The 11,055-nt window shown below is 40.7% G+C and overlaps 1 long non-coding RNA gene across 1 annotated transcript in view; it reads left to right on the top strand.

Moving 5' to 3' along the window:
* LOC115239271 overlaps window positions 1–11,055 on the top strand; it is a 321,179-nt gene that overhangs the window by 58,836 nt on the left and 251,288 nt on the right. Inside the window, exon 2 of the long non-coding RNA XR_003884616.1 lies at window positions 4,737–4,889. This is a non-coding gene — a long non-coding RNA (uncharacterized LOC115239271). The remainder of the gene's footprint in view (window positions 1–4,736; window positions 4,890–11,055) is intronic.

Genomic DNA, 11,055 nt, shown 5'->3' with positions numbered 1-11,055 from the left:
AGCGTTTCGAGAACACGAAACACGGCCACGACAAAGCCTTCGTGCTCGTTACGCTTCTGGAATAAAATGTATGTTCAGAAGCAGGTCGTCTCTCTTAAAGTGGCCAAGCATTGTTCGGTCCTTCGATACTAAGGACAAGCCTAAATCTCGCGTAATGTACCTCGTGCGCGTAGGTACATGACTCCCGGATATTCGTGTGTGCCATTTTGGAGCATTATAATACAAGCGGATTTCAAGATGAATCAATGCCATCCTCGATATTGTTTAAAAAAAAATACAAGTCGTTAAAAAAATGCAATACATTATTTTAAACGTTGCGTTAGAGATGTAAATTTTTCTGTGGATTTGTAAGTCTCTTCTGCGGTGCAAAATACAAGACGTTCGACTTTCGGCGCAGCTGGCGAAGATCACAGGTCTATCTGGGATGATCTGTGGGCTGGGAGATCCGACAGTGGGATCGAGATCGAGGCGAGATACCGGCGGAAACCCCGTGGATTATGCTTGTATGGCGTCGCTGTTGTACGACCGCGTTAAAAGTTCGCCATTGTGGCAGTCATTGTATAGCTTGTCGTCGAATGCATTTGGAAGAAAAATATTTTGCCCTCTTTTTCTCATAATGCGAACCTTCCATGTCTTCACCGTGTTAACGTTGTCGAACAATTTTGTGTTGACAGTTATAATGAAGAATATTTTTTCACAGATGCTAGAAATGTACTGCGTGGAAAATTCTTAATAGAACCAGTGTATTATTTTTATTATATATATATACATACATAATTAATGTCTATACATATGTATTACTTGCTGAGAAACGCATCTGGCACCAACTTGAACATATTTATCTCTTATGCGGTTACATTTCCGCCCTCTTTAAAACTTTTATGGTCGACACTAAAAATACCCATTTCGTAAGAGATTTAAATTTCCTGGCTCAGGGAAACTTGCTGGAAATCGGCGGTTTTATTTCCTCGCGTAAAATAGCTCATCCAGAGAAGCGACCCGCCAGAATGGATATCTTTTTACGACTCGTTCTACGTGCCGTGTCGTGGACGAGTTTTAATTGCCTTTTCGAGGAAGTACACGACTCAAGTTGCTGACTCTCAAGCCACGAGTTGGCGCTCTTTCGGAGATTTTTCGATATGATTAAATGCTCAAATTTCCTGGAGCGTTTATGAAAATGAACAAAATTTTAGCCTAGAAAATTTTTCTATTGTCTTATTTTTTTAATATTAACACACTTATATTTATTACATCTTTCGGGAAATTATTATTTACAACGTTAATGATATACGATGGTAGTCTGATTTTTTCTTTCACTTGGGACTCTCGAAAAAAGTATGAAATGGTTGAAAAAAAGGAGCTGGAGATTGGTCTCGGTCTTATATCTCGGTCGGCGCAAAACAACTTCCCTATTCGCGTTTCTTCCGCGTTTGATATATATAGGTACCGAATACGATCTAAGTACCGTCTGGCGCGTTAGCAATTAATCTTCGTACAATCCCGCTTGTTATCCCGTGAGATATCTGATCACAGATCGTGGCTTGGACGCGTTGTACATCTTTATCGTCAACGGGATGAAATTATCCGTGAAAGGGCGGATACAGCCGAGTAACTCCAGAAATCAGTACACGGTTTCCCATGCTTCCGACGAAATCCAATATGTTCCAAAGATCGTCGTAGCGATTATACGTTCCAATCGCCAGATCCCGGCGCAATATTACCTTTTATCTCTATTTTATGAAGTAAACGTGAAGCTGACAATGAGTAGTTTGCAATGTGGCGATCTATGATCGACTGCGTAAACTTTTTATATCTAACATTTAAAATTTATAAACTTTACAGGATAGATTCATTTTGTATTCTCTCTCTCTTGAGATAAAAGAAACGAATCGCTAATTCAGATAGGACGGCCGGGATCGACATAAACAGCGATCCGGAACGATCGTCAACAGGTCCGGCGACCTGTATGCCGTGCGCAGACGTAACATATTCACGAGATAGAGAAAGACGGGCGTCTATGGCTCCGCAAGCTATATCTCGCGACTCTAGCGGCTATTTCAGATGCCTATCTCGCTGGAAGCGTGGGTGTTTCAATGACGTGACCGATCACGTTGCCGAACAATCAGATAGCGTACTCGACGTCGCGACAGTTTCGCCTTATTGGCGAACTTTTATGCTACTCGAATGTCGATCTCTCTTGTTGGGACGGAGGGATAAATATCAGAGTAAGCTTGAGCGTATACTAACTAGCCTTGACATTAAGATTATATACGCATGAAAAATAAGGGTGCCTTTACATGGCAGCGTCAAGCGTCAAGCGTCGAGCGTTAAGCGTCTGCGCAGAATATTGTTGCCCAGAATTATATTTCATTTATTTTATTATATAACGGATGTGTGTGTGTGTGTGTGTGTGTGTGTTATTATTAATCAAAGATATATTATGAAACGTTACTACTCTGGCAATGTAAATTAAAATTAAATTAAAATACAAATGCGGCAAAAGATTTTGGATGGTTGAAATATTCAAATAAATAAGACACAAAAAGGGATTCACAAATGACAAAACGACACAGTTTGGAAAACTATTGTTAAAAGTAGGAAATGATTTAAAGGAGCAGTATGTTATAAACATGCAGAAAAAAAAATATGAAAATTATATCTCTTAATCCTTGATTAGATTCTAATATTCTGCTGGGGGATAGTAACGTTTTATATATATTTTGTTTAATAATAATAATATCTATTGTGTATAATGTAAATAAATATCAATTTTCAGTATTAGTAATGTGTATCAGAACATAATTTTTTTTATCTCGACCGAATTCATATCACTCATCATGCTATTAGCCGCAAGAAGCTGGAATCTATTTCATTCAGATTCCTGCGCAATGATTTCTGCGCAGACGCTCGATGCTCGATGCTGCCATGTAATGGCACCTTAAGAGTAAGAAGTTTTTACCTGTGCATAAAACTCATTTAATTCTATATTATTCTCTTCAATGTACACAGTCGCGCGCGGCGAGTATATATTTTCATCTCTTTTGATTCATAAAATAATAGCCAATGCGACACAATAAGATTCTATTCTCGAACCTTGTACGTTTCAAGAATGAAGAGAACATTTCTGCGCCACAAAGAGCATCTTTGCGATCCTCCGACGAGGAAGACGTCAGCGTAGACGATGTCAACATTCGTTTCCCGGACGAATTTGCTGTAAGCGCGGTTTATTGTAAACTATCAAGGTTCACCAGCTGCCCGTAATCCAGGCCCGCCGCCCACTCTCCGTTCGGGATCTCGTCGCGGTGAAAAGAGGGGCCGTTTATCGCGATCCTATCTGCGATCGGTCGATGCGATATTTCTAACAGGCCCCTGGATCCTAGTACGTACCATAGATCTCGACAGATAAGGTCTGCGGCGCTCGCGGGGCCCACCAGGGGGGCCTGTCCATTGTATCACGTGTCTTACGTTCGCCCGACCGCATTTTTACCTACGAATAACCTGGAACCCCTTGCCACCTGGGTCATTGACGATTGCCTTCGATCAATTAGATAGTTTTGCAATCATATTTTCTATATTAATCGATTTTATCGCATTTTAAGTGTTTTTTCTCTACCTGTTGCATAGTCTGAAAGTTTTGTAGCAATATAATCAATTTTTTAAATTCAATTTTATCGCTAATGTTACAGTTTTATTCGTTATTTGTAATCAGAATAATTGCATATTTTTTGGAAACGTTCTTGGGGACAAGAATTAAAAAAAAACTCTAGAAATCTTAATTTTTAATAGTAATAAGAAAAATATCAATTGTAAGGAGAGAGAAGAGAGAAAAATATATTTATTCCGGTATAATTCTTCTTCTATTTCTTAAGGTTGATGTTAATTTCGATCATTTTTGCCGTTTCTTCTCCCTTTCCTCCAACCCTATATTCTTTTGGCGTCGAATGCTGTGATTATAGTCGAATGCGGCGTCAAGAATATCTGTTTCACGTGTGTGATGAGAACGCACGGTTCTCATCATCGAAATAATTACGCATTAATTGTCGAACTACCGGTAGGGGGCCTGTCTCGTGCGAGTCATTCCGCTTAATACGTGTTCGATTCCGCTACGGGTTGACCTGCGTAGACCGATTACAGGTGGATCGTGTTGCCATTAGGCCGCGCGTTAATTACAGAGATCGCGTATTCATTACCAGCCGGCCGCTGGCATATTAGTCCTTTGACATCGCGCTAGGAACCGCGTTTCATCTCGCCGAGATATTAATTTTCACTGGCGCGATACCCGTATACCGGCCGCGGTCTCCTCGAAAATTGACCGTTCCCTAACGAGAAACGGGATGACTAAACGCGCCGGGAAATGAGGTAATATGAGCAACGGGACGTAAATATCATCTTCGAAATTATAATCCTCCTATGCGGCTTCTAATCATCGTCTGTTATTTATGAGATTATTTTCGCGGTCTGTCAATACATTTTTGTGCTTCGCGCTATCATTCTGTGAACGAGATGAGCGACTTCGAAATACAAATCGCGTTTTTTTTTCACACCACACGAAGGCGAGTCATATTATGAAACATTATTGAAGCAGCATCGCGAAAATGCTGATGATAAAAATTTGGAATCAGACTTTTTTCGAAAAATATAATTTTGCTATATATATATATAAGAACTTTTACTTTGTATAGAACATTGTATTAAGCGTTACGTGTCTCGAATAATAACGAATTGGATATTTTTAGATTCGCTCTGGCAGTATTACACAGAGAAACTCTCATTCTGGATCCGAGGAATACTATAGCAATCCAGATAAATATGAGGGGTCAGCATTAAAAGATTAAGTACGTGACACGGTTGCCGTGACGGTTGCGCGTCAGACGGTATGAATTATTGTGGTAAGTAATCATTACCTAGATCCAATTGCGTTAATATCCAACCTGCGTGTCTCTGCGACGCGAAACATATTCTGGCACGCAAAGCTTCAACTTCTAGCCAGAGCTGCCAGTTCGTGGGAAATGGAAGCCCCCACCACTTACCGCGGGACTTACTAACACAGACGTAGTCGCTACGTCATAGCGTGTACGTGTAGGGGAGGCCCCCACGCACGAAGCTACACGTATACGCTATGCGTACGACTACGTCTGTGTTAGTAAGTCCCGCGGTAAGTGGTGGGGGCTCCCATTTCCCACGAACTGGCAGCTCTGCTTCTAGCTGTCTGTGCTTCTTCACTTCGTAATTCTACCCCGTTTTATTTTTCATTTTCCTCTCATCGGAATCCTCTCGATAATAAATAAGCCACTTCGCTAACACCGACTCGACTGAGATAAAATGATTTGCTTTGGCTGCGCGGATTTATTCGCATTAAAATTGCAGATTTTAAACGTACATTAAAATGTCGCTTAAATGATGATTTCAACGTATAATAGGTATCGATTAAAACAAGAGATAAATTCCATGTCCCGTCATCGAATATTTTATTATATAATACAAGCTTATAACACAATTTATATCTTTAAATATTTTCTATTTTTTATTGCTCGTATTAACGTAAGGCCTGGTCAGATCATTTATTAATCAAAAAGCGGTGCGAGAAGTTTCCAGGAAATTTCCGGCGCGACTGTCTAAGTGATTCCAAAATTGCGGTGCGCGAAGGTGGCAACAAGTGATAAGAAGGCGCAATTTTGAGACCAGGTGTCTGTCACAATTTATCGTTTGCTGATCGTTGAAAATTACATGTCGAGCTAATCCGGTTTCTTCACAACAGCCGCATCAATCCCGCAGATACCTAAGATTATAGCTGGCGTTCTTACGCCTCGCGATCTCGAGAGAGTGCCTATAACAAATCCATTACCAGGGTAATTCCACGTGTTGCAAACCATCCGACATTCATTCTCGGCGGCGCGCGGCGATATCGATCGTCCGGTTACCCCCGAGGTGCCGATAGCAAACGCGTAGTACGTGTATCTTCTTATTGAAGTCCTTATGTTATCGATTATCGGCGATACCAGGTGCGCGCCATGATAGAAACTTAGAAATGAATCGGTAGGTGTAGGTAGTCCCGGTCGATGTTTGCGAAATTGAATCCGCACACCTCGTCTTTCTAACATATCCGATCTAGTTACCGATGATTAATGCGGTCAGAATAACCGCGATCATTTTCTGAAATTGATGACGTTGTACTAGAGATGAACAAGTGGATTGTGGTTTGCATCATTGAAACTTGAGCGAGTTGAGCGATAACATACGCGAAGCGTTGAATGCACTTCGGGAAAATTACTACGTTTTAGTTATAAGTTATAAATTATAAGTTATTACTTGCTATGCGCAATGATACAATATTAATATATATATATATATATATATAATACAGAAATACTTTACGAAATATTTGGACAAACTTTTAGGATATTCTTCATGTCAAAATAAAGGAAAAAGTTTATATAAATAATTTATAATCGAATATGAGTGGTTGCGAAGTTATAAAACAAAGTTTATGTTAACGTTATTATGTGGCATAAGAGTTATCGAAACGAAACCATTATTTTATACTTTTAAAGCATTTAGTGTATTCGCAACCTATTGATAACGAAAAGATGTTCCGCCAATGCATTATTAATTCTTGTGAGACTATATAGAATCGTCCGCGAACCTTTGAATTGATTCGACAATTTTTACTTCACCGTGTCAATGCCAATTTTCAATTAAATGTCGACTATTTTGAGCATTTGTTATAATTTAAATATATATTTGTGATTATTTAATAATAACGTTGATATGAACTTTGTTTTACTACTAACTTCGCAACCACTCATATTTGATTATACGTTTATATAAACTTTTTTCTTTATTGTGACGTGAGGAATACGCCCTAAAAATTCATCCAAGTATTTCGCAAACACCCTGGGTATATATATGTATATGTATTCCTTTGTTTATTTTTCTGTAAAATATTTTTATGGATTTTTTAATATTTATTCTTTTTTTATATATTTAATTGAAAAGAAAATATGTTATGAATCCTTTTTTCTGATCTTTTGCGCGTTTCTTGAGGATTTTTCGCGGCACGCGAATAGACGTCCACCAGTCCATGAACATTTTGCCGGCACTTTGCATCATATCCTGCTTATCTTTTTCCTAAATCTTATTGTTCGCTGACAAAAGAGTATCTTTCCGAAAGAGAAACTGCACGCTTTTAATCTTCGTCAAAGTTTTATTGTTTCTTTCGAGAATCTGTGAATTCTACGGGCAGGTGAACGTTTCCAGAACTATAGAAAATCGCCTACTAAAGATAAGTCACGTCCTAAGTCGCTAGTAAGTCGACACGCGATGCTTATCGAGAAAACTGGAGAAAATGGAAATTATCATTGTTCTTACCTGTACTTCAAATGTAGTCGACACGTAACAATCGTCACGGTTCGGGTCAAAGATATCGATCGAAATTGTACAATAAAATATTTCAGTTCTTATTTTCCTCGATATCTGTAAATATTCTTAAATTAATTGATCCTTATAATAATCGCGATACGAGAAATAAAACGACAGAATATTCGAAAATAAACTGAGAAATAATCTCGCTATTTACTACCTCGACTCATTACAGAAATACGTGTCACTGGTTACAAATATTGCTCAATTTTCTTGTAAAGCTGTTGATAGCGTCGCCCGGTAAGCGCTGATACCTGCCACTTATAGTGCAGATTATTGCGCTGACTAAAAAACGACGCGCGCTCCTCGTTTGGAATATGATCGAGTATCCAACATGCCGTGCTGTTCCACCAAGAAGCGAGAAGGGCCCGGCGCGATTTAGCGGAAGGTGGGCAAATTAATGACATCGGCTCGCGCAAAAGTCGATTTGGACCGGTCGCGGCGGTGGGGGTGAGGGGGAGGGGGAGGGAAAAGGGAAACCGGATCGGCGGCGCGTTGGTTCAATCTCGGGGCTGCCGATGGACGATCCGAGAGGCGTACAATTAGCCCTCGTTTAGGGCGTTTAGGGGTCCGCTTATCGCCGCCATTACTATTATTATCGACTTATTACCCGGGCCATCACCATCGGTCCTCGGAATCGCGTATCAGCTCGCAAACAGCCTGCTCCGTCTGGTCCGCGAGGATGCAATAGGACGTGTCGGGAGTGGCGGTGAGGAAGCTGCGACGCGCCGCAGAAATGCACTAGCCGCCGGGGAACAGGATCTGACAGATTGTTACGCGGCGTTATGTAGGAGACCAGTGCAGTGGGTAATTCAGTCGGTAGGACGTCGCCAAAGGACCGCCGGCAGCGAGAAGGGTTTACGAGAGCAGGTGCGAGCGCGCGCGTCTCGCGTCTGTTATTTATTCGCCGCCACCTTGGAATGTTGCTAATTTAGTTTGCAACAGGTTGATACGGCAATTTGTGCTCGCACATTGTATAGAATACACGCTGCTGAATAATAATTAATTTGCACTTACTTCTCGAAAACGGAATAACTTTGTTACTCGCTAATATATACGTACTCGCCCCTCATTCGAATTTTTATCAACGCTATTTCGACAGAGCTGCGAGATTGGCTAAATCAATTGAGTAAAAGATGTTTTCTGGACGAGGTAAAAAGATATCCTCTCCTCGACCATGGTGATGGAATTCATTTTCAACGGCGCGATAAAATAACGTGAATGCGCGTCGCCATTTCGTGCCGCGCCTTCTGGTTTGGCGTGAGCATCTTAATCCACGCTAATGAACGACTCTCATTTATTCAAGGAACGTGTTTGTGGCCATGCCCACGCTAATATACGATCGCCTGGTGTATCTCGACAAAAAATCTGCCATATAGGAGATTGACTAAAAAGACTTGTACGTTTTAAATAAACGCGTAACTTTCATATGCTCGAATCGTTGTAAATTTGAGATAAACGTGTTAAGTATTGAAGCATACTTTCACTTAGAAGGCGATCAGAGAGTATTGGAATCTTCGATATTTTATGCTCACTATATAGTATACATCAAGTAATTTTAAACATAAAATACAGGCAAACTATTTAGTCTACCTACCGCGTGGTTTTCCTTCTTTATGTTCATGTTTGTCGCCGGTTTCGAAAGTTTAGATAGAGTGACTCTAACGGTGTTCAATGTACACCGAGTGTTTTTACTAGCGATTACGGATGAAAAATTGGACGGCAACAGTAGAAATCGAAAGCGAGTAATTACAAGGAGATTAATCTTTCTTTCGCAGGTGTGCTCGACTCTTACCGCCTTAACGAGCCGAATGAATTATAGATACAAGCATGCGTCAATGCGCGACGCTCTCGAGTTGGCTTCGACAAAATCAAATTAGGAGATTCCATTAGGAATTTTCCATTAGCTTTGACATTTTTATTGTAGTTTCATAAAACCGTGTATATAACGAATTTAATTGGTACTTATTTGCCACAAACTAAATTATTTATCTCCATTAGTTTCAAAATATATCCACATTGAATTTGAAATAAATCTAGATATCTTTCGAATATAAAGTAAATATTTCAGATTGTCAAATGAAAGCTATAATTTTTATCTCGATTTGTATATTCTATGGTTTATTAATTTATTATGATAATTTGCGCTATCGTTATTATGATAATTGTCGTCATTTGTCTTTCAAATAAAACGATATTATAAACACTAAATTATCGTCCTAGAATTCGGTGTGGTTTAACGAATAGACGTTTCGACGAAGAAGCAAAATAAAATCGTCAAACTCGCCGGGCCACAAACGGGAATCCGCATGCAGACGTATTAACGTGCACAGACTCGCGCTATTTCGTAGCCTGAATTTTCGACGACCGTTTCTTTAATAGCACCTCAGACCATTCACGAAGCACGTCTGTCGAAATTCCACATTGTCTACGCCGCTATTGTGTCGTATCGCCAGATCTGTCGTTAACGAAAATCGTCTCTCCGACACCGCTGCTTCAAGTACGGACGCGGCCCCTCTATTTTTCTACGCGCATAGGATTTCAGCGCGGCACAATAGCGTCGATAGACACGCCATCGGCTTATTAACATAGTAATAGCGCATTTAGACTGTCGGGACCGTCGAATGGAGCCGGTGAAGTCATCTCCGATCTACGGCGAGATTCCGCCGCCGCGGCGAAGTGTACCAGGATGCAGTTAGGACGATTTAGATGATTACCCCGATGAACCTCGACGCGCACGTAACGTGGCGTGACTATCGCACGCGACCAGGGCACTGCACAATGGCGAGCCCCTAATCGTCTTCTTCGAAAAAAGAAAGCAACGCGCGGGGACTCTGAAGCCCTTTCTATTACAATAAAGAGGGCCCGCGTGCGTTCTGACGCAAGCCACGCGACCGAAAATTGTATCAACCTTCTCGTGTCAAGAACGTCGGCTTTCATAAAAGACAATCTCTGCAGGAGAGTTGAAAAAACTTTTGTGTTATATATATGTGTTGTATCATAAAATTTATTTATAAAATTTTAAAGAAGGAAAATGAATGAAAAATTAATAAAATATCGATAAAAATTATTATACATCCTGAGAATAAATTGTCAAAAAAGTGCTTAATGATCTCACTGTTCCGATTGTTCTTAAACATGCAATATACGAGGCGAGAGGAGATTTCCGTCGTACATTCTCGCGCTTCAGAGATTAAGTTGCGGGGTATATTTCCCACGAGATCTTGCATAATCAGCATACACGAAGAAGAGCATTACCGGCCCGAAATATAACCGACACCGTCAAGAAGACGGATTATATCGCGTAGCGTATTCTGGAAAGCGCCTCGAAGCTACGTCGAAGTTATGCGAGGCAGTTTCTTCGTTTATGTCCGTGGTCGTATACCTGCACTTAAAAGCCGCCGGAATGGCCGGGCCTGAGTATCGTCAAGATTCGTCGGATCGGCAGTCGGTGTTCTTTACACCTCGTTGTTTTTCGCAAATTCACGTGGCTCGGTGCATTAAATCACCCAGCAGACAGTCGCCGTGTTATAAAGTTCGCCGTACGCCGTGAAACGTTCCTATTCGAGAAACTGGCTGATGTATCGGTGTACCCGGCGAAAATACAGGGATAAATAAAAAGTAGAGCGTTGAAGG

Source organism: Formica exsecta, unplaced genomic scaffold (assembly GCF_003651465.1).
Source record: "Formica exsecta isolate Colony F162 unplaced genomic scaffold, ASM365146v1 scaffold37, whole genome shotgun sequence".
Lineage (NCBI taxonomy): Eukaryota > Metazoa > Arthropoda > Insecta > Hymenoptera > Formicidae > Formica > Formica exsecta.
This window is presented reverse-complemented; position numbering and strand designations above follow the sequence as displayed.